Source organism: Mirounga leonina, unplaced genomic scaffold, assembly GCF_011800145.1.
Source record: "Mirounga leonina isolate KUSES-001 unplaced genomic scaffold, KU_Mleo_1.0 Mir_151, whole genome shotgun sequence".
NCBI lineage: Eukaryota > Metazoa > Chordata > Mammalia > Carnivora > Phocidae > Mirounga > Mirounga leonina.
The window spans coordinates 104,310,344-104,334,494 of record NW_023270377.1 but is presented as its reverse complement, the minus strand read 5'-3'; positions in this window follow the sequence as shown (position 1 = coordinate 104,334,494).

The window sequence follows — 24,151 nt, the reverse complement described above, 5'->3', positions numbered from 1 at the left end:
TACTGCCTTAATCTCCTCCTTGTTATTGGTCTTTCAGATTTTCTATTACTTTATGATTCAGGTTCAGGTATGTTTCAAGGAATGTATTCATTTCCTCTAGGTTATCTGATTTGTTGGTGTGTAATTATTCATAGCAATCTTTTATCATCCTTTGTATTTCTGTGCTATCTGGTGTAATGTCTCCTCTTTCACCTATATTTTATTTATTTGAGGCTTCTATCTTGTTTTTCTTGGTGTAGCTAAAAGTTTACTATCTATTTAAAAATGGAAAAAATTCAAAATTATGTGGAAATTAAACAATATACTCTTTACGAAATAGAAAATAAATCTTAAGGCAAATGAAGATGGAAACAACATATCAAAATTAATGAAATGCAGCAAAAACAATTCTAAGAGGGAAGATTAAATCTATAAATGCCTATATTAGGAAACAAGACAGATATCAAATAAACAACCCAACCTTGTAACTCAAGGAACTAGAAAAAGAACAAACTAAGACAAAAGGTAGGAGAAGGAAGGGAATGGCAAAAATAGAACAGAAATAAATGAAATAGAGACTAGAAAAACAATTGAGTTCTAAGTAGAACTCAGAAATAAACGTGTATAGGTGAGAAGATAAATCAAAGGAGAATAAAACCTCCATTGGGATGTGAAATAGAACCTGATGTCTGTAGGCTGACCACCTGGGTTCAAATTATGACCTCTTTCAACATTTGCAATCTTGAGAAGTTTACTTAACCTCTGAATGTGCATTGTCTTTAACTATAAAGTGGGAATAACAGTAGAATTCACCACATGAGATCATTGCGATTATTGAACAAGATAATGCAAGGGAAGCCTTTTACCATGTCCCTGGGAAGAAAGACACACTCTGCTTTCCAATTAGTTTTTGTTACCATTCATTGTAACTGAAGCCAGGGGTAAAAAGAGCATATCTCTGATTACCTATTTACTTGGATTAAATAATTTAAAAATATTTTAATTAAAAAAATAGGATTATATTCCAGAGTTACATTTATAATTCACATAAAAATTAACACACAAAAAAACATGTATTCATACAAACTTAATGCTATCTGTAGGCCATGTTGGGCTCTGTCTCTGGATTGTTGTGGTATCATTTCTATCCCCTTTGCTATTAAAGTTATTACAGTGGAAATGTTTGAGAACGTTTAGGGTAAAAAAAATAAAAAAATAACTTGAGCAAATGTGTATTAGAGTAGGTGCTCAATAAAAGCTAGCTATTATTTTGTTCCATTCTGTTTATATTTGTTATCATGTTTGGCTCCCACAGCAATGGTTATGTTAGGGTTCATTATTCCTGATGTACTTCTGAGATAGGAGAGGCTCCAAGAATCAGGAAACTTCCTCAGGGCAGTCTAGTTCGTTAATGTGCTAAAGATCTATATTCCCGTGGTGACAAGTCTCATTGCCTTTTGATTTTATATCACCTCTTAAATTACAAAGTGTGGCTAGGGTCTGTGTTTTGGGGGAAATAGCCCTACTTGAATATATAGAAAAGGATCCAAGGTGGAGCTCTTATGTTTATTTTACTCCATAATGAGCCAGGTCATTCAGACTTGTTCCTTTTCCTAATACTAACCTCACTAACCAGGAAAATAAACTCATAAACTGAAAAATGATCAGTACAGACCTTGACAACAAGCTCTAATAGCAAAAAATGATAATGACTTTAGGAACCTCATTGTTTCTGAGTCTATCATGCAGCTACTCTGGGAGCATCCCCACTGACAGAGGATACTCCCTCTACAGAAGGACACTTCCTGCCAGGGCTGGAGGCAACGTCCGTGAGTCTCAGTCTGATGACAGTGTTAATTTCAAGCTCGGTTAAATACATAAAATAATAAGTGTATAATATCTTATTCAGAACAAAATTACGACACCATTAACTGCTTCACTAACTGAATAAATTACCCTTTGACACATAGTTTGCATTGATCGAGCAGAAAGAAGATGCTAGGGGAAAAGAAAACTGATGTGCCCCCAACTCTTTTCCCTAGGCCTATCTTGCTTTTCTGTAGGTTCCTTGTTTTTCTTTCCTGCAGCCCCATGTTTTAGACTGGCTTGCTCCCTGAACTTTCCTTGCTCATCCAATCCACTGAGTTACTAATTACCTCCTTATGACCTCTCTTCTGTCCTCCCTCAGAGCCCAATTTTGTCTCCAGTTCAGTAGTTTAACTTCGGCATGCATCTTGGTCTCCTGGAGAGTTTGCTAAGATAAAGGCTGTTCTGCTCCATGTGAGCCTCTTCCTTGGGCACAGAGTTTGAATTTGTGACAAGTTCCTAAGTGATACTGCTAGTCCAGGGCACACTGAAAATCATTACTCTGGACAGAGAGATACTGGTTCAGAAGGGCTTTGGGCTCAGTGTTTGGCTGTTTGTTGTGGGTAACGTGTTCTAATCTTTTACTATGGGTACCCAATTCTAAGGATTCTGTTGTCAGAATCCAAAACCCTTGCAGTCTTAAACTTTTGATTCCTTGCCTAACTCCTACTACCTCTTCACTGAGCCTTCATACCTTGGTTGATTATATAATACCTCTCTTCCTCTTACATCCATACCAGATATTTATAGTGCCTATTGGGAAACAGTGTGGGAAATATCAGACAGGAAGCAGGTTCAAAAGGAAGACAGATCTGGGTGTGAATATTGGCCTTGATGTGAACATTTTACATGTTCCCTAATCTCACTGAGTTGCTTCCTTATCTTAAAAATCAATCTAAACAATACTCAGCCTGCAGAGCTGTTGTGAAGATTACATAAATTAACACTGAGTTTCTCAAATTAGAGGCACATCAGAATCTCCTGAAGATTTATTAAAGCAGAATTTTCCTGGCTTGCCCTAGAAGTTCTGAGTCCAGGTGTGGGGTGGAACCTAAGAATTGGCAGTTATGCAAAGAACCCAGGCAATGTCCATGTGGCCACGTTTCGAGGACCACTAAAGTGTTAAAAACAAAGGCCTTAGCACAGGGTCTAGCCATCTGTAGGGAGTAAAAATTTGGTTTTCCTCTCTTTCTATTTTGACTGATACTTCTGGTCTTTATGATTTTGATAGCTCTGTCGAAATTTCCTTGTCCCAAGATTTGCCTAATTTGATTTCTCTAAATTTGACATTCCCATTTACCAGTCCAAAAGTACATTCCATTTTTAGTCTTTATCCTCATGACCAATCAGGTCTTATTGTAGTGAATTTCTTTGGTAATATTGGCATCTTCATCCAAATTTCAGGCTCTTAATATCCTTTTTTTCTACATTTTCAGCTACATGTGGCCTTGCCTCAGAAACTGTCCCATAATTAGTCACATACTTTTGCAGCAGTGGAGGTGTGAGACTGGGTTATTTTCTGCTCCAGGTGAAGGCAGAAGACCATCTGAACTCTCGATGTTGGGCAGGCTTTGAATATAGTGTTCTGTTAAAACAGATGGTCTCAGTGCAGACAGCTGTGTCTGCCCCTAAACACTCAATTGTTGAAAAGCAACCGCAAGATAAAAGAGCATCAAATTCGTTCATAAATTTGTCTGATGGTAAGAAGCTTCTTGTTTCGTAGTCTGGAAAGAAGCTTTTGAACCTCCACTTCTCTTTTTTTTTTTTAAAGATTTTATTTTACTTATTTGACAGAGAGACAGAGAGAGAGCACAAGTAGGCAGAACGGCAGGCAGAGAGAGGGAGAAGCAGGCTCTCCCCTGAGCAGGGAGCCGGACGTGGGGCTCGATCCCAGGATGCTGGGATCATGACCTGAGCCGAAGGCAGCGGCTTAACTGCCTGAGCCACCCAGGCACCCCTCCACTTCTCTTTTCATCTCCCTGTGCCCACCTCCCTTCCTTACACTTGTGTGCCTCTCCACTCCCACACTTCTCCCCTCTACCATTGTGCCCAGCTGAAGAGATGCAGAAAGCAAAGGTCATACTGTACTTTTAAAAGATAAAAGCCACCGTACTCACTTATAATGCTTTTCTCTTCCCCTACAGTTTTCATCTCAGGATCTCCAACCACTACATAAATGCTTTACAAAACTTGTTATTGTCCTTAGTTCCCAAAGGGGAAATTGGATGCAAACCACTCTCTTTATGATATTGCATTGCATCAATGGATTGTAGACTAATGGAAAGAGTCCGTGTCCTTGCTGGAGCTATTTCTGTTTCTCTAAAATGTATGAATCATTCAAATGACATTGTAGGTAAATATTAAAATGTAGTTCCCGTGTAAGAGTGCTCTCTCAAAAGGAGTTTGGAAGATGAAACCTTAGGACCAACTCCATATGATACATGAAATATGACAGATGAAGTGATTACTTGAAAAAATCAATTCTTAAATAGCACACTATAACAGAATCCACATAAGGGAGCCAGGAGACCTAAATACATTAAAAATCTAAAGCTCATCATAAAGTTAAATAGACAGATGCACTTTAAATGTACACATGCACGCACACACACACAGTGGATGCTTTAGAGAATGAAGAACAACTGCAAGAATGTAATCCTTCTTGTGCAGTGTTTTAAGAGATGTTAGACATCCGATGTGAAACTCAAGTTGCTTGGCCTTCCAAAGACTCATGAAATGCTACAGAATGAATCAGGGAGCAAAGATCTAACCCCAATGTTCAAAGAGTTTCACCTGCCCTCTTTCTTGATAAATATTTCTTCTCAATAATCTGTCTTTTTCTCTTTTGTGTTAATACAAAGTAGAGCTTCTAAAGCAGAATTTACTTTAAATTATTCAGTCTATAATTAGTTAGAAGTGGATAAATCCACAGAACTCATTGTGTACTTACTGAGATGAAGCCATGCACAAGCAATTCCTACAGTCAATGATATGAAGTCCACTTGCAGAAATAGTTATCTATCATTGGAAGTACAGTGACCTTCATTTGCTGTCTTCTCTGGGGCATGGTAGTGCATATATTATTTTGTTTGTACTAAACAACAACACAGTGTTTCAAATATCAACAACCCAGTCTATCAAGTTAGGTCAGAGGCTTACAGAGGATATGTAACTTGATTGATTTTATATCCTACAGAGAGAATCAGATTAGAAACCAAACTTGAATAGATCAAAAAGCTATATTCCCTATTCTTGGCAACTATTACTTCTATCATAGATGAGGAGAGAGATGTTGACCCTGACTTTATCAAATTTAGTTGTTTATTCTCATACACACATCTTGGTTTTCTGTATATGATTTATTTAGACTGAGCAATTAGATGTTGGTATTTGCTCAGCTTGAACAGTAACTGATTAGTGACTTGCAAGGTTAAGAAGATTTAACCACACTTAAAATAGTAATGACATGTTTAGATTTGATTTCAAGGATCACTTAGCCAAGCCAATAGTTTTCCACGTCTGGGGGATGTTTTGGTTTATTGAGGGGTGTTGCTGGTGGTTTAATGGGCAAGACAAACATAGTAGAGTATGGAAGGATCCCCCAAAATGAATTACCCTGCTTTCTGCATCATTTTTAAATATCTGAATGGGCGTTAATACAGGAGGAAAAACTCGTTCAAAAATTTTGAGCCTAGAAGCTAAATCCATTTTACATTTAGAAAACATGGGGTTTTGTTTTTCATGGTTTTGATATTTCTAACTTTTTTTCATGAATGCAACTAACCTATAAATTGAGGCAAGATTTTACTTTTTGTTGTTGTTGTTGTTAAGAATGCTGCCAGGAAATGCTCACTCTTTTGGAAAAGCACATCATGAGCAACAATGTTGTACTATTTGAATTGCTAATAAAATACACCTGTTTCAGGCAGTTTCTATAGCTGTCGTTCCATTATCATTCAGCGTACAGATGCAAACATTTATTCATTTATGTCTTCTTTACTAGGGCTTTCTGGTCATTTGCAAGTTGAAAAGCATACCATTTCATTATAAATTACTTTGCTTTTGTTTCTCCTTTATATTAGGCTTAGAGCAATAGTTTAAAACTATTGTGTTGGTAAGTTACATTACCTATAAGTTCCACCTGAATATAGTAAAGGGGCATTATGAAACATTTATTATGAAATGGTATGTTGGTCATTATACGTTTGAAAACCACTATGCTAAATTCTCAATTGCCTACTTGAGTTCTTCGACTTTTGCCTTCTTTTTATCTTCCAAACCAAAACTAGTTAAATGTAGCCTTCAAACTTTCCCTTGACTAGAATAGTCCTTATTTGCTTTACCCTAATTGGAAGTATAGAGTTGTAGTCCTTATAAAACCCTAACCTACATTATTCAGTTAAAAATTCTCAAGATAGGGGTGCCAGGGTGGCTCAGTCGGTTTAGCGTCTGCCTTCCACTTGGGTCATAATCCCGGGGTCCTAGGATTGAGCCCCGCATCTCCTCCCTGCTCTGCAGGGAGCCTGCTTCTCCCTCTTCTCCCTGCCTGTGCTCTCTCCTTAGCTCTGTCTCTCTTTCAAATAAATAAAATAAATTTAAAAATTCTTTAAAAATGATAAAAAATAGGTCTCCTCTCAGGAATTCAGCTGGATAGGGATCAAACCATTCTGAACACCTACAAACCCAACAGGAGATCAAAGAAAGGAATAGCAACAACTCTCTGAACAGAAAAGTGACCACTTTCTGGAAGGTCTTTTCTGATTTGTTTAGAGTATATTTTCTGGGGACGTTGTTACTCTGCTAGCATTTTGTACTCTCATTAATCTATCCTCCTCTGCACAAAATGACAAGACGGAAAAAATCACCTCAATAAAAAGAACAAGAGGTAGTACCAACTGCCAGGGACCTACTCAATACGGACATTAGTACGATGTTAGATCTAGAGTTCAGAATCATCACTTTAAAGATACTAGCTGGGCTTGAAAAAAATATGGAAGTTATTAGAGAAACCTTTTCTGGAGAAGTCAAAGAAACAAAATCCAACCAAGTAGAAATCAAAAAGGCTATTAATGAGGTGCAATCAAAAATGGGGGTGCTAACTGCTAGAATAAATGAGGCAGAAGAGAGAATCAGTAATATAGAAGATGAAATGATGGAAAATAAAGAAGCTGGGAAAAAGAGAGATAAACAACTACTGGATAACGAGGGCAGAATTCGAGAGATAAGCGATACCATAAGATGAAACAACATTAGAATAATTGGGATCCCAGAAGAAGAAGAAAGAGAGAGAGGGGCAGAAGGTATAATGGAGCAAATTATAGCAGAGAACTTCCCTAATTTGGGGAAAGAAACAGGCATGAAAATCCAGGAAGCACAGAGAACCCCTCTCAAAATCAATAAAAATAGGTCAACTCCCCGACATCTAATAGTAAAACTTACGAGTCTCATAGACAAAGAGAAAATCCTGAAAGCAGCTCGGGAGAAGAGATATGTAACCTACAATGGTAGAAACATTAGATTGGCAACAGACCTATCCACAGAGACCTGGCAGGCCAGAAAGAACTGGCAGGATATATTCAGAGCACTCAATGAGAAAAATATGCAGCCAAGAATACTCTATCCAGCTAGGCTGTCATTGAAAATAGAAGGAGAGATAAAAAGCTTGCAGGACAAACAAAAACTAAAGGAATTTGCAAACACAAAACCAGCCCTACAGGAAATCTTGAAAGGGGTCCTCTAAACAAAGAGAGAGCCTAAAAGCAACAGAGACCAGAAAGGAACACAGACAATATACGGTAACAGTCACCTTACAGGCAATACAATGGCACTAAATTCCTATCTTTCAATAGTTACCCTGAATGTGAATGGGCTCAATGCCCCAATCAAAAGACACAGGCTATCAGACTGGATTAAAAAACAAGACCCATTCATATGCTGTCTGCAAGAGACTCATTTTAGAACCAAAGACACCCCCAGATTGAGAGTGAGGGGGTGGAAAACCATTTACCATGCTAATGGACACCAAAAGAAAGCTGGGGTGGCAATCCTTATATCAGACAAATTAGATTTTAAACCAAAGACTATAATAAGAGATGAGGAAGGACATTATATCCTACTTAAAAGATCTATCCAACAAGAAGATCTAACAATTGTAAATATCTATGCCCCTAACATGGGAGCAGCCAATTATATAAGCCAATTAATAACAAAAGCAAAGAAATACATCGACAACAATACAATAATAGTGGGGGACTTTAACACCCCCCTCACTGAAATGGACAGATCGTCTAAGCAAAAGATCAACAAGGAAATAAAGGATTGAAATGACACACTGGACCAAATGGACTTCACAGACATATTCAGAACATTCCACCCCAAGGCAACAGAATACACATTCTTCTCTAGTGCCCATGGAACATTCTCCAGAATAGATCACATCCTAGGTCATAAATCAGGTCTCAACCGGTACCAAAAGATTGAGATCATTCCCTCCCTATTTTCAGACCACAATGCTTTGAAACTAGAACTCAGTCACAAGAGGAAAGTCGGAAAGAACTCAAATACATGGAGGCTAAAGAGCATCCTACTGAAGAATGAATGGGTCAACCAGGAAATTAAAGAAGAATTAAAAAAATACCCATGGAAACCAATGAAAATGAAAACACAACTATTCAAAATCTTTGGGATGCAGCAAAGGCAGTCCTAAGAGGAAAGTATATAGCAATACAAGCTGTCTTCAAGAAACAAGAAAGGTCTCAAGTACACAACCTAACCCTACACCTAAATGAGCTGGAGAAAGAACAGCAAATAAAGCCTAAACCCAGCAGGAGAAGAGAAATAATAAAGATCGGAGCAGAAATCAATGAAATAGAAACTAAAAGAACAGTAGAACAGATCCATGAAACTAGGAGCTGCTTCTTTGAAAGAATTAATAAGATTGATAACCCCCTGGCCAGACTTATCAAAAAGAGAAGAGAAATGACCCAAATCAACAAAATCATGAATGAAAGAGGAGAGATCACAACCAACACCAAAGCAATACAAACAATTATAAGAACATATTATGAGCAACTCTATGCCAGCAAATTAGATAACCTGGAAGAAATGGAGGCATTCCTAGAGATGTATCAACTACCAAAACTGAACCAGGAAGAAATAGAAAACCTGAACAGTCCTATAACCACTAAGGAAATTGAAGCAGTCATCAAAAATCTCCCAACAAACAAAAGCAAAGGGCCAGATGGCTTCCCAGGGGAATTCTACCAAACATTTCAAGAAGAATTAATACCTATTCTTCTGAAACTGTTCCAAAAAATAGAAATGGAAGGAAAACTTCCAAACTCATTTTATGAGGCCAGCATTACCTTGATCCCAAAACCAGACAAAGACCCCATCAAAAAGGAGAATTACAGACCAATATCCCTGATGAACGTGGATGCAAAAATTCTCACCAAAATACTAGCCAATAGGATGCAACAGTACACTAAAAGAATTATTCACCATGAACAACTGGGATTTATCCCTGGGCTGCAAGTTTGGTTCAACATCCGCAAATCAATCAATGTGATACAATACATTAACAAAAGAAAGAACAAGAATCATATGATCCTCTCAATAGATGCAGAAAAAGCTTTTGACAAAGTACAGCATTCTTTCTTGATCAAAACTCTTCAGAGTAGAGGGATCGAGGGTACATATCTCAATATCATAAAAGCCATCTATGAAAAACCTACAGCGAATATCATTCTCAATGGGGAAAAACTGAGAGCTTTCCCCCTAAGGTCAGGAATGCGGCAGGGATGTCCACTATCACCACTGCTATTCAACATAGTATTGGAAGTCCTAGCCACAGCAATCAGACAACAAAAAGAAATCAAAGGCATCCAAATCAGCAAAGAAGTCAAACTCTCACTCTTTGCAGATGATAAGATACTTTATGTGGAAAACCCAAAAGACTCCACCCCAAAACTGCTAGAACTCATACAGGAATTCAGTAAAGTGGCAGGATATAAAATCAATGCACAGAAGTCAGTGGCATTCCTATACACCAACAACAAGAGAGAAGAAAGAGAAATTAAGGAGTCGATCCCATTTACAATCGCACCCAAAACCATAAGATACCTCGGAATAAATCTAACCAAAGAGACAAAGGATCTGTACTCAGAAAACTATAAACTACTCATGAAAGAAATTGAGGAAGACACAAAGAAATGGAAAAACGTTCCATGCTCATAGATTGGAAGAACAAATATTGTGAAGATGCCAATGCTACCTAGAGCAATCTACACATTCAATGCAATCCCCATCAAAATACCATCCACTTTTTTCAAAGAAATGGAAGAAATAATCCTAAAATTTGTATGGAACCAGAAAAGACCCCGCATAGCCAGAGGAATGTTGAAAAAGAAAAGCAAAGCTGGCGGCATCACAATTCCGGACTTCAAGCTCTATTACAAAGCTGTCATCATCAAGACAGCATGGTACTGGCACAAAAACAGACACATAGATCAATGGAACAGAATAGAGAGCCCAGCAATGGACCCTCAACTCTATGGTCAACTCATCTTTGACAAAGCAGGAAAGAATGTCCAGTGGGAAAAAGACAGTCTCTTCAACAAATGGTGTTGGGAAAATTGGACAGCCACATGCAGAAGAATGAAACTGGACCATTTCCTTACACCACACACAAAAATAGACTCCAAATGGTTGAAAGACCTCAATGTGAGACAGGAGTCCATCAAAATCCTAAAGGAGAACACACGCAGCAACCTCTTTGACCTCAGCCAAAGCAACTTCTTCCTAGAAACATCGCCAAAGGCAGGGGAAGCAAGGGCAAAAATGAACTATTGGGACTTCATCAAGATAAAAACTTTTGCAAAGCAAAGGAAACAGTCAACAAAACCAAAAGACAACCGACAGAATGGGAGAAGATATTTGCAAATGACATATCAGATAAAGGGCTAGTATCCAAAATGTATAAAGAACTTATCAAACTCAACACCCAAAGAACAAAGAATCCAATCACGAAATGGGCAGAAGACATGAACAGACATTTTTCCAAAGAAGACATCCAAATGGCCAACAGACACATGAAAAAGTGTTCAATATCGCTCGGCATCAGGGAAATCCAAATCAAAACCTCAATGAAATACCACCTCACACCAGTCAGAATGGCTAAATTAACAAGTCAGGAAACGACAGATGTTGGCGGGGATGTGGAGAAAGGGGAACCCTCCTACACTGTTGGTGGGAATGCAAGCTGGTGCAGCCACTCTGGAAAACAGTATGGAGGTTCCTCAAAAAGTTGAAAATAGAGCTACCATATGATCCAGTAATTGCACTACTGGGCATTTACCCCAAAGATACAAAAGTACGGATCAGAAGGGGTACGTGCACCCCGATGTTTATAACAGCAATGTCCACAACAGCCAAACTGTGGAAAGAGCCAAGATGTCCATCGACAGATGAATGGATAAAGAAGAAGTGGTATATATATACAATGGAATATTATGCAGCCATCAAAAGGAATGAGATCTTGCCATTTGCAACGACGTGGATGGAACTGGAGGGTATTATGTTGAGTGAAATAAGTCAAACAGAGAAAGACATGTATCATATGATCTCACTGATATGAGGAATTCTTAATTGTAGGAAACAAACTGAGGGTTGCTGGAGTGGGGGGTGGGGTGGGAGGGATGGGGTGACTGGGTGATAGACACTGGGGAGGGTATGTGCTCTGGTAAACGCTGTGAATTGTGCAAGACTGTTGAATCTCAGATCTGTACCTCTGAAACAAATAAGGCAATATATGTTAAGAAAAAAAAAAAAGAAGAAGAAGAAGAAGGTAGCGGGAGGGGAAGAATGAAGTGGGGGAAATCGGAGGGGTAGACAAACCATGAGAGATGATGGACTCTGAAAAACAAACAGGGTTCTGGAAGGGAGGGGGGTGGGAGGATGGGTTAGCCTGGTGGTGGGTATTGAGGAGGGCACATTCTGCATGGAGCACTGGGTGTTATGCACAAACAATGAATCATGGAACACTTCATCTAAAACTAATGATGTAATGTATGGGGATTAACATAAGAATAAAAAATAAATAAAAAAATAATAAAAAATAAAAATTATCAAGATAGTTAAAATAACACCATCTAATATTAAAATACCTATTGAAACACTAGGTTGTCACCTATTAATCTGACAAAGATTACAAAGATGCTGAAAGCCCAGTGTTTGCAGTGAGCACTGACAGTTACATTAAATATATGCATATATTTTAACTTGACAATTCCACTTCTAGGTATATATCTCAAATATATCCCTGTGTATATTCATCAAATAAATTTTCACTTAGGTCCATAAAGGAATATATACAAAAATGTTAATTGGAGAATTATGTATAGTGTCTGAGAATTGGGAGCAATCTGTGTGGCTAGAACCAGAAGAATGGGCAAGTAAACATTTAGAGTATTTTTGTTTTTTGTTTTTTGTGGGTTTTTTTTGCTGCATTACATTAGTATCACTAATGAAAGCATTACATTTGGTATACACATAGGAATATAGATGAATCTTAAAATCTAAATGATTAATAAAAACATCAAAGAAATTATGTACTATCTAATATAATATTATATAAATTTAGAAAGTGTTCAAACAACATATGCATTTTGCAATAATATATAACAACAAAACTATGCATTGAGTACACTGAAAAAGTGGGCTATACCAGACAAGTGCAATGGTAAGGTGTATCAGGCTAAAAATGAATAGAGGATTAATTTTTAATTTTGTTAAGTCTAGGAAATCAAATGGAATTTCAAATTTATGCGTTCTATTTGTGTTTCTTCATAGAAAAGATGCACAATTTCACAACAAAAATAGTCCTGTTTTGTAAGCTTTTAAAAATCCAATTGTCTCCCCTTCAAATAAAGTCAATGCATGCTACATGTCAAGTAAGCAGTTCTTACAGGGTGAATGGTTTCACCTGGGCTGAAAAACTCCCCCAGCCCTGGCTTTCACGTACTCTCAGGGACCTGCTTCCTTCGGTATTTTCACTCTATTCTTCATGGTAGAAGTTCAAGAGTCAATGTCACAAAGTAGGAGCCCCCTTGGAAGATAGAGAATGAGAGGAGCTGCTGTAGAACAAGCCTGGATTCTCTCCTACCAGTGAACACCTACCCACACAATGGCACCTCTTTCCATCAGGGCAACTGTGTGGATGCCCACAGATTCCTTCCACGGGGAGTGAGATCCAGTCATTTGCAGAAGTCATCTGCAAAGAAAAAAAAAAAAAAAAAAGGAAATGAGTAAAACAGTTCTTAAGCAGTGTTATCATTACAGGGATAATTATAAAAATACAGGGGACTGTCCTGGCCTAGATATTCTGAGCCCCATGGTGGTATATCCTATTGTGGAGAAAACTTTTTTCAACAAAATTTACCATAGATCCAATAAATATTACCCAGAGACTATCCATTTTCCTTTGCTTCAATATTTTGATTATGAATTCAATTTTCAGAGGCCCTGACTTCAGAAGGGAAGGGCCCTGAATGTGGGACAAATATTTCAGTCATAGGAAAGGAAAAAAACTTCAATTATAAAATTGAAGTGTAATTTATACATGTGAGTCAAGTAAATTCAGTTTACATAAGTACACTTGAATCCAATCATCAATTGCTCTGATGAAGTCAACTTATGAAATTCCAAAATTGAAACTCATAATTGGAATGAATGTGGGATGCAGCTGGGGGTTGACTAGAAGTGAGTCTCTGTCTGTATGGTCAGTTCGCTTGTGGATGCCATCTCTCGTTCTCAGCCCTTTCACTGTGGCTTAAAGGAGCATCTAGCGCCAAGCAAGCATGCCCATAGTTGAAAACAGTTTGTCTAAATAATGACATTGTCTTTGTATCCCATTCTTTAAATAAAAGGAACTATTTAATTTAACCATGCACTCCATCAAACCTAGCATACGCCTATACTATGTACTTAATGAAAATTTGAAATGAATCAAAAGTTATTAGAGCCAAAGATTGTGTTTTCTATCTTGCATCATGTTCCATATCAAGAAAATGCCCTAGCTATTGTAGATAAAAAGAGCATTGGAAGTATTCACCGTAAGAAGAAAAACAAGGAAATAAAATAAGGAGCTATGTGGTGTTCTAAAGATGTCCTTAATTATTGCCTCCTAACATTTTCTGTAGGTCCTCACTTCTCCCTGTGAAATCGTCTGAGTCACCCTTGGCTTGAGATAGATTTGATTTACATATTTCTTTCCAGAGTGGGTTCAGAACACCAGGGGCTTACTAGAGTGAGGGACACAGTCTTGCCAGAAGGCAGGTTGCCTTCTTTGACATCGTAGGTAATTTAATTAAACTGAACCAAAGTTTGAGTTAAGATTATAAACAATCTAAACATGTGACCTTTTCCTCTTAGGCAATGAGGGTCAGTGATGGGTATTTGATTGGAAAATTATATGGGGGAAAAACAATGTTTTAGTGACCATAATTTTGCTGTGCTGTGTACTATAAAACCTCTGGGGCTAGAGGGTCAGAAAAACACGAACTTAAAGTCTAGCTCTGCTGGTTTCTGGCTGTGCAATATCTGACAAATTATATAAACCCTTTGAACCTCAATTTTCTCACTTTAAACATACTAAACTTGCAAGATTGTTGTAAGGATTGAATAAGTTAATGTATATATATTATTTAACACATTGCCTCACACATGGGTATTTTTAAAATTTTTAAGATGTTATTGAATGGAAGCATTGGTGTTCCAGGTATAAGCTGAGTTACAGTGGAGGAGAAATTGCAAGCAGGGGGAAACACACAGTCCAATCCTTGCTTTACTCTTTATCCAAATTGTTTTAAGGATTTGGGCTTGAAAGGGAGATTTATCTATTTGAATCTGATCCAGGATACATAACTTATTTGGATTAGATGAGTAAACCATATTGATGACTGTTTTATGTCATCAACAACTGTGCAATCATACTCATGTCTGTTTCATGCAAAAAAACGAGTGTGCTTTTGAGTGCTCAGTACTACAGGGACAGAATGTGAGATCATAGTTAGTTAGGATATAACTGAGAATGTCAGCCAAATAAGCTGAAAGCAAATGTTCCTACCTAAGAAATAGCAGCATGTGCCGATGACAGTACATCTGCTAATGAAATGAGGATGCTAATAAAAAAATGCTAAAATTTATAAGGATTTTGGAATGTCAAATTATGCATTACTTAAAGGGGCAAAACTTTCAAAATACATTTTTTTTTTGCTACCTATTGCAACAGTAGCTGTCACTTATTAAGCCCTTACTACATTCTAAGGTCTCTGCACACATATCATCCTTGCAACCCCTGTGTGTGATGGGCATGACCCCATGTTGCTACATAGAAAACTGTAATGGGAAAGGTGAGCTTCTTTCCTAAGGTCACACAGCCATTAAATGGTGGAATTGGTATTTAAATCTCATTCAGTTTTATTTTTTTTCTCCTAATGTCCATGTTTGCTCAACCAAATGGTAGTGTCATTTTCTGCTATTATTTTTGGAGCTCAAGTTACTAAGTACCATGAAGTATGGCAAAATGTTAAGCTGGAGTGATGAAAGAAAAAAGCTGCAAACAAAACAACTGAATTATTTAGTAATTATTTTTAGTAACATTCTGGTCTATAAGAGGATCATCTGGGAAACGTTTTGCTTCACCAATCCTGATTCTATCGTTCTGATTTCCTAGTAAATATGAAACTTTCAGACAACACCCAAGAATGCCTGAGACCTTTATATACATGTTTCAATGGAATGAAATATACATTCATGCTTTCTTCTTTGATTATCCTGACACAGATTTACAGAGCTTGAAAGAAACATTAAAACCAGTATATATACCACAACAAGTGAAAGAATAACCTAACACTTAAAATGTTTGGTAGAAATACAGTTGCTTTGCACTGGTATTATTTTATATGTGTTAATTACACACAGTACTCCATGGCAGTCTTGATAGGATCATCTGCCCTTCAATGACTGTGGAAAAGAAGTTGCTAACAGGGAATAATGATATCATCCTGTGATACCTGCTCATGCTGGTGGACCCTGGAGAATCTCTGCACCCAGCTTGACTCCCACAAACCACTTGGACAGCTTTGTCTCACTTAGAGTGAGTCCACTGTTCTCACGTCCCCTAACGTATAGTGCCAGCCCTGAGCTCCCACCCAATCCTGCATTTTCTATTGCTTACATGACACCTAATGACTTCTTTTTTTTTTCCTTTTTATTATTTATTTATTTATTTATTTATTTATTTATTTATTTATTTTATTATGTTACGTTAATCACCATACATTACATCATTAGCTTTTGATGTAGTGTTCCGTGATTCATTTGCGTATAACACCCAGTGCTCCATGCAGTATGTGCCCTCTTTAATACCCATCACCAGGCTAACACATCCCCCCAACCCCCTCCCCTCTATAACCCTCAGTTTGTTTCTCAGAGTCCATAGTCTCCCCCTCTGATTTCACCCCCTTCATTGTTCACTTCCTGCTATCTTCTTCTCCTTCTTTTTTTTTTTTTTAAACATGTATTATTTGCTTCAGAGGTACAGGTCTGTGATTCAACAGTCTCACACAATTCACAGTGCTCACCATAGCACATACCCTCCCCAATGTCTATCACCCAGGCACCCCATCCTTCCCACCCCCTACCACCCCAGCAACCCTGTTTGTTTCCTGAGATTAAGAATTCCTCATATCAGTGAGGTCATATGATACATGTCTTTCTCTGATTGACTTATTTCGCTTAGCATAACACCCTCCAGTTCCATCCATGTCATTGCAAATGGCAAGATTTCATTCCTTTGATGGCTGCATAATATTCCATTGTATATGTATATACCACATCTTCTTTATCCATTCATCTATCGATGGACATCTTGGCTGTTTCCACAGTTTGGCTGTTGTGGACATTGCTGCTATAAACATCAGGGTGCACGTACCCCTTCAGATCCCTACATTTGTACCTTTGGGGTAATTATCCAGTAGTGCAATTGCTGGGTCATATGGTAGCTCTATTTTAAATTTTTTGAGAAACCTCCATACTGTTTTCCAGAGTGGCTGCATCCAATGACTTCTTTACCATCATCTCAAGGGCACTGGATCAGAAATTACATCATCTTCTATCTTCTCTGCCAGGGTGAGCTCATCTCATGAATAACTGACTTGTGTCAATGAGAGCCTCATTTTGTTTTAAAGAAATGAGTGGAACAGAGTTTGTAGCTATGCAGTCACTTCAATATGTATATTCTAATTTCACCAACTCAAAGCCGATTGACACATTTTAGTACCAGGAGAGATGAAGTGGGTTTGACAGGCTTGCCTGTGGCTCAGGGAGTCACCCCAGTTCTATATTGAAGACAGTGGAGGGGAGCTAATGATTTTCTAAGAAAGTAAATTGGGTACCAGGTAGAATGAATACAAAAGACCTGCATTCTTTTGTGGTTTCAAAATTTATTTTATAATAAATGTATTATATTTCATAAAAATTAAGAGACTGTAATTTTATAAAGCTGACTCCTGCTCCTTAACAACAACAACAAAATCTCAACAGTATTGAAAAGTACAAAAAAAGAAAAAGAGAGGATAAAAATGTCATCATCTAGCATAATTATTTTATTTTTATTTTTATTTTTTAAAGATTTTATTTATTTATTTGACACGGAGAGAGAGATAGAGAGAACTCAAGCGGGGGGAATGGCAGGCAGGCAGAGGGAGAGGGAGAAGCAGGCTCTCCGCTGAGCAAGGAGCCTGATGCGGGGCTCGATCCCAGGACCCTGGGATCATGACCCGAGCCGAAGGCAGCTGCTTAACCGACTGAGCCACCCAGGTGCCCCTAGCATAATTATTAACATTCCAAAAATCTTGTTATGGGTAGATACAGAAAGAGATTTATAAGTATTCATAAGTAGCTTAATAGGCATTTATAAATAATTTTATAGAACAATAAAATTATATCACTTCATATATATCATCAAATTTGAAAATAAAACAAAGGTGAATTTTTAAAAATGGATAAATGTAAGATAAATATTTAATCAAGGCATGAAATATTGATTTCTAAAATACCTCTTTAATTAGAAAAATTATTATAAAGCATTAGTATTTTCCATTTACAATGATTTCACATTGACTACATGTTTAAATTTTACATACAGCGATTTTCTGCCTACCTCAGAACTTGAAAAAATAGTCACCATAGGATTTTTCACTTCTTCCATCCTCTGACCTCCATATTTTTTTTAGTTAAGTAAAAAGAAGAAAAAAATTAACCCTGTTAGATTTCAGAACATTTGCATTCTTTCTTGTAAGTGTAATTACCAGATGGTTTTAATCTTATTTCAATATCTCAGGGGATGAAATATTCACTGCCTGTTTGTTTGCCGTAGCTTTTTCATTCCTCAGTCATTTATTTTTAGGCTTATATTTTTCCTAGTTCATAACAATATAGCCATTATAAAAATAGATCAGATGTGGCATATTCTGATTTCTTGTCTTATTGGCCTTGTCTCTGTGTTGTTTTTACATATATAAGGAAAACCTGCCTAAATATAAATTTGTTTGGCCATTTAAAATTGCTTGGATACTTGGAGGTGTGGCTTCTTATCTTCTGTAGTTAAGATAGCACTTTTACCATAGCCATTTAGGTTGGTTGGATTTTATCAATTTTTATTTCTTTTAAAGAAAGTTACACACATACTGTCTACATTTCCAAGTTCTTATACATTAATTATAACTTTCATGTCCTCTGTCAATCAAGAAAGATTGACTGGGAGTATTATTTGCCCACAATATTCTCTCCTCCCATGTCATTCCACTTTCTTCCTGCAAACTACACTTGTGTTTTCCCTTATAAGTGAGTTAATTTTTATGACCAATTGATTTAAACATTTTTTTATCATTATTATTTTGGAAGTGCAACAGCTCATAAAAATTGCCTGTACTTGTCTTTACTTTGCTCGTTTTTCCGTGACTGCTGTCCCTTCTGGGGTCCTCCCCACCCTGCTCCAGAGGAACAGCTCTGATAACTGGGGACCCCCTCACCACATCCAAGGGGCAATGTTCAGTGCTCTTTGTAGCTGAAGTGGCAGGACCTGGGATACAGTTCTTCTTTGTCCTGACATATTTTATAGTTTATTTCTATTAATCTATTTGTCTTTTTCCTCTGCCTTTACTTTAAATATTTCAAGGCTTTTTTCTATTTCAGCACTTTCATTTTAGCACACCCGTCTCTTCCCTTACTTTTTTTTTTTTAGAAAGAGAACATGCATGGGATCCAACCCCTCAATGGGCTCCACCCTAGGCATGGAACCTGCTTAAGATTCTCTCTCCCCTCTCCCTCTGCTCTCCTCCACTCATGTGCACTTGTGTGCGTGCATGTTCTCTCTCTCGAGTCAGTGGCTTATTGGACTGAACCACCCAGGTGCCCCATCTTTCCATACTATTTTCTCCTCCACTCATGTGCACTTGTGCACATGCATGTTCTCTCTCTCAAGAGTCAGTGGCTTATTGAACTGAGCCACCCACGTCCCCCATCTTTCCATTCTATTTTTAACTTTTATTCCTCTTGCCATAATAATGCCTTGTTTTTCACTTTATGTCACCTCTACCAAAAAGAAACTTTTTTCTTTTTTAATTAGAATGCTTTTTCTTTATGTTAAGCACTTCTTGACTGAATTCACATTACTAATTTCTTCTAAAGCACACACACAAAAATAAAAGGAAAGAGATCTAACAAGTCAATTATGATCAAGATATTAGCATAGCTATATTAATAATAGTAAGGCAAAATATATTTACAGATAAAGTGGGGGACTAAATACTAAAAATAATGTACCAATAAAATATAAGAAATATAAAATTTTAATAATATAGTATCAAACTACACAAAGTAAAAAATAACAGAATTTGAAGTAGTAATTAACAAATTCACAATTAATATTATTGTCAGTAATATTAATTTCCATATGACAACAACCTAACAACCTAGTAAGGCTATAGAAGATTTTAACAACCATATCATCAATCCTAATACAGCATAGGTAGAGAACTATAACCAACAATTTATAGAATACACATTCTTTTCAAGCACAAAAGGAAAAATGATCATGTACTAGGTCACAAAGAAAATATCAAAAATAACAAAGGATATTTATATAGATCTTATTTTCTGATCACAATGAAATAAATTTAGAAACCAATAAAAACTTCTCTCAAATATATAGAAACAAAGATACTCTAGGGCACCTGGGTGGCTCTGTCAGTTAAGCATCTGCCTTCAGCTCAGGTCATGATTCCAGGGTCCTGGGATCAAGTCCCATGTTGTGCTCCCTGCTCAGCAGGGAGCCTGCTTCTCTCTCTGTCAAATAAGTACATAAAATCTTTAAAAAAAGACACTCCAAATACTTATGGAGAAAAATAAGGAACAATCTTTTAATAATTTCAATTAATGGTATAAATTTTCTTCTAAGTACTATTTTAACTGTATGTCATTGTTTATACTATATGATGTATTATTGAACTCTATGAATATTTTCTAAATACCCATTAGGAAGAAAACTAAAAAGTTGCATTTAATTTGACAACAAAATCAAGGTCTTTAATTGTATAGGGAAAAAATTAAAAAACAGTGGTTCTCAAACATTAGCATGCTTTGGTATCACAGGGAGAACTTATTAAAATATAGATGGTTGGGCCCCACCCTAGAGTTTCTGATCTGCTAGTTCTTAGATAGAGAACAAGAATTTGCATGTGTAATATGTTTACAGGAGATATCAATGATGCCTTTCTGGGAAATACAGTTTGAGAAGCCACTGGAGTAGAATGGTGAATTAGAGGTGATAAAGTGGAGAGAACAAATAGAAATTATTCTCCCAAGTGATGAAGTATATTTTGAGTTATTAGGAGGATTGGGAAGATGTCTTTTTAATGGGGGGGCGGGAGAATAAGCACATATTGAACTAAAAAAGAAGAGGGTAGGAAGATAGGGTGTGTTCCAGGTAAAGACAGGAATAATTTGTTTATGAACAAAGTATAGAGAAAGATCAGAAATAATTTTTGCTTGATTTTGTGTGTGTTTTAGTGATCCAGCACATATTGTTGAGAACTTGCTCTGTGCCTGATGCTATAAAAAGCATAAGAATAACCAAAGGCAGCCAGCTAGTCTCTTCAAAGAGATCACAAGTGAGTGGAGCCAGCCATGTTAACAGTGAGTGGTAATTACAGTTGAGTTTGCTAAGAGTCAGCATGTGGTCTCTGACTGCACAGAAAGGGAGAATCCAAGTCAGCCTAGATAGTTCAGAGAACACTTCTCAGAAGAAATTACACCTGATTTAAGTCTTTAATTCTCATTTTAGAAAGAAGAGGGGCATTTACTTAGAGACAGAAGGGAATTTGCATTAGATTATAAACCCCTGGATTAAGAAACCACAGAGTAAGCACTTATTAAATTTAAATAAAAATGGAAGGAAACAGCAGAAAACCCAAGGAGGGTAGAGAAAAGAAGGATTGAAGGATTGAAGGAAGGATAAAATGGACAAGATCATCTTGAAGTAGAAAAGGCCTTGGTGGTCTTAGGGAAGCATTAGTAAGTTTTCCATCTGTGGCGAGTGAGAGGATTTTAGCATTGAAAATAGTGAAACCCCTTTGCCAGAGGTATGTTGAGAAGCCAATTGGAGATGAATAAAAGGGATACTAAGGTTCAGCGGGGCCCAGCTGCGGTTAGCATATTTTATGGTGTTGCCAGTTGTGGATGACATTTTCCAGCATAATCCAATAGCCTGAGGTTCTCTCTGAACTTCTCATGGCAATCAACCCTGCAAAGGGGCTGCCAAATGAAAGCCTAATGATATTTGATGCTTTTATGAGGTCAGTGGGCAGTGTATGATGTTGCTCATTAAACTTCTGTGTCCAAAATGGAACACCCTGTACTCTGTCAATAGATTTGGCCACTCTGAATATACTGGAAATCTGAGTGTCTATAACATTGTTTAGTAACTAGAGGATTTGGGCCTCTGAAAGCAACATCTGGAGATAAAAGTAAGTGCTTTTCAAACTCTTGGAGATAAAGTAAATATTGTTGCTATTTCTCCAAAGTAAATTCCTAATACCTAGGAAGACTCATAGCATTTCCTAAATGGATAGACACAGCTACTTGGTTATAGCTTAAGTGATAAGCTTAATGTAACTAAAGAAAGACTGTATCTGGTAAGGACATGAAACATTAAGAACTAGTAAACAAAGAGGACAAGAGCTGCACAGTATTCTATGCTGTGAAGAGAGATGCTGATCATGGCAGATATGAGTATTCAAGTCAACAAATAGCTCTTCTCCAGGTAGTTGATATACTATCTGGGGAAACAGCTTGTATGAAATTCTTTTTATGACTAACCATTCCTTTTCTCAGTAACTACAGCCTCAGAGAGAGAGTCATTTGGAAAGTCATCATAGATATACAATGGAAGTTTATACCTTTCATTTGCTTATATTATTTGCGAAGGTGCAGTAATCATTGACTCTGAGCAGTAATCTTGCCTCACTATCATACGTGCAGGGTTTCCTGGCCCTTTCTCCAAGATGACCTCACCAGCACACAGCCTTGCAGAGAGGACACCCTCTCTTGACTATATCCCTTGCACTAACCAGGTCAACCCCATGCCCTCTATTTGCAGCATAGGTTGATTTGTAAGCTTTCTTCATCTACCTCAAGCCTATTACAAAAACATAGTTTCCTTCTCTGTCATCCACTTCACCTCCTTCCCCTTAATCTCCAGTATGCTCTGTGATAGCCCAAAGAATCAGATCCTGATTTAGTTTCAGTGATATGGAGTCACAGTCCTGATTCTGACCCAGCTCTAAGTCTGATCCTCTATTAAATATCCAACCTACACATGCACACTCATGCTTAAATTAATGAGAGGATAATCAATTCAAGGGGATTGGTCCTTTTTCTAGCAAAGTGGCTGAACTTTCGGGAAGATGAGAATCACACTAGATAATACAGGACAATAAAACTTGCAGGAATGTTTCTGTTTTGAGTATCAAAATTGAATTCCCTGCAGGAATTATGATGTGTGTGAAGCCAACTGTATTTGAGAAAGGGAAAATAAATGCCATACTAAGATATCCATTTACAGGAAAACTAGTTATAGCTTTATGTGTCACTCTGTTTAATTTCAGCAACCTCTATCCAAAAATAAAGCAAAACATTTTATGGATAATGAACAAGAGATTTAATATTGTATGGGTGATTAATTTGGTTACTTAAGAAAAAAAATCGGAAATGAATGGGATGTTCTAAACTTGATTAGTGTTTCTGTCATAAGGATGCAGCATTAGCTTGACAACAATTGAAACTCATAGCTCATTATTTCTGTATGGATTCTCCATTAGTTATACTTCTTAGAGTTTCACTGCTCTGTTGGAATTGTTAATGTTTGCTTCTTGCAGAAGTTTTTCTTGGTAAAGCCATTTATGAGAAGCCCAAATAAAACAGAATTGAAGTGATTATATAGATCATTCTAGACCCAAATTCTATCCCCTCTCTTTTCCTTTAAAGTTACCTCAAATTTCATACCAGCTGTGAAGACCTAGACTAAAAATGAACACTTGTATTAAATAATGAAGTTTAGAAAATTCTAGGCAGGTTCTTTCTTCTTCTTTCTCATATGAAATACTTTACGTCCGCTATCATTGCCAGAAAAGTGTTCATTAAGATGCAACACCCATTTGTGCATCAAATGAGTTATGAGTCATTCACACCTTAACACAAACTATTTTAATCAACCATATTTCTCTATAACACCTTACCAAAGAAATGAACATTTGAGAGTGGGGAGAAGGGGAAGAGAATTTTTAAAACAGACGCATCAATGAAGAGGAGATGCCTGAGTAGACATCCAAAGTAGAAGGATTTAGGAAGTTGGGGGTAATAGCTAGACCCCCTCTCCCCAACCTGAGCTACACATATAGCAACTAGAAGAGAAAGAGAATAATAGAAATATATCATTGTCAAATCATATTTATTTTGCAAACCTAGCAAACAAGAGTTTTTTGCTGACCACTTTTGTTTGATACAGTAACATATCTTGAAGAAAAGAAAATATGGTAGGTATGTGTAAAAATCTGCCTTGTCCCCTACTTTGGTAGAAGAAGAACGAATTGCCAACAATCTATATGTTAAAAAATAATTCTTCACGTAACTAAGTCACCAAATAACCCCTTCATGGGACATTGTATCTAGGGCAGTTGGGGAAACT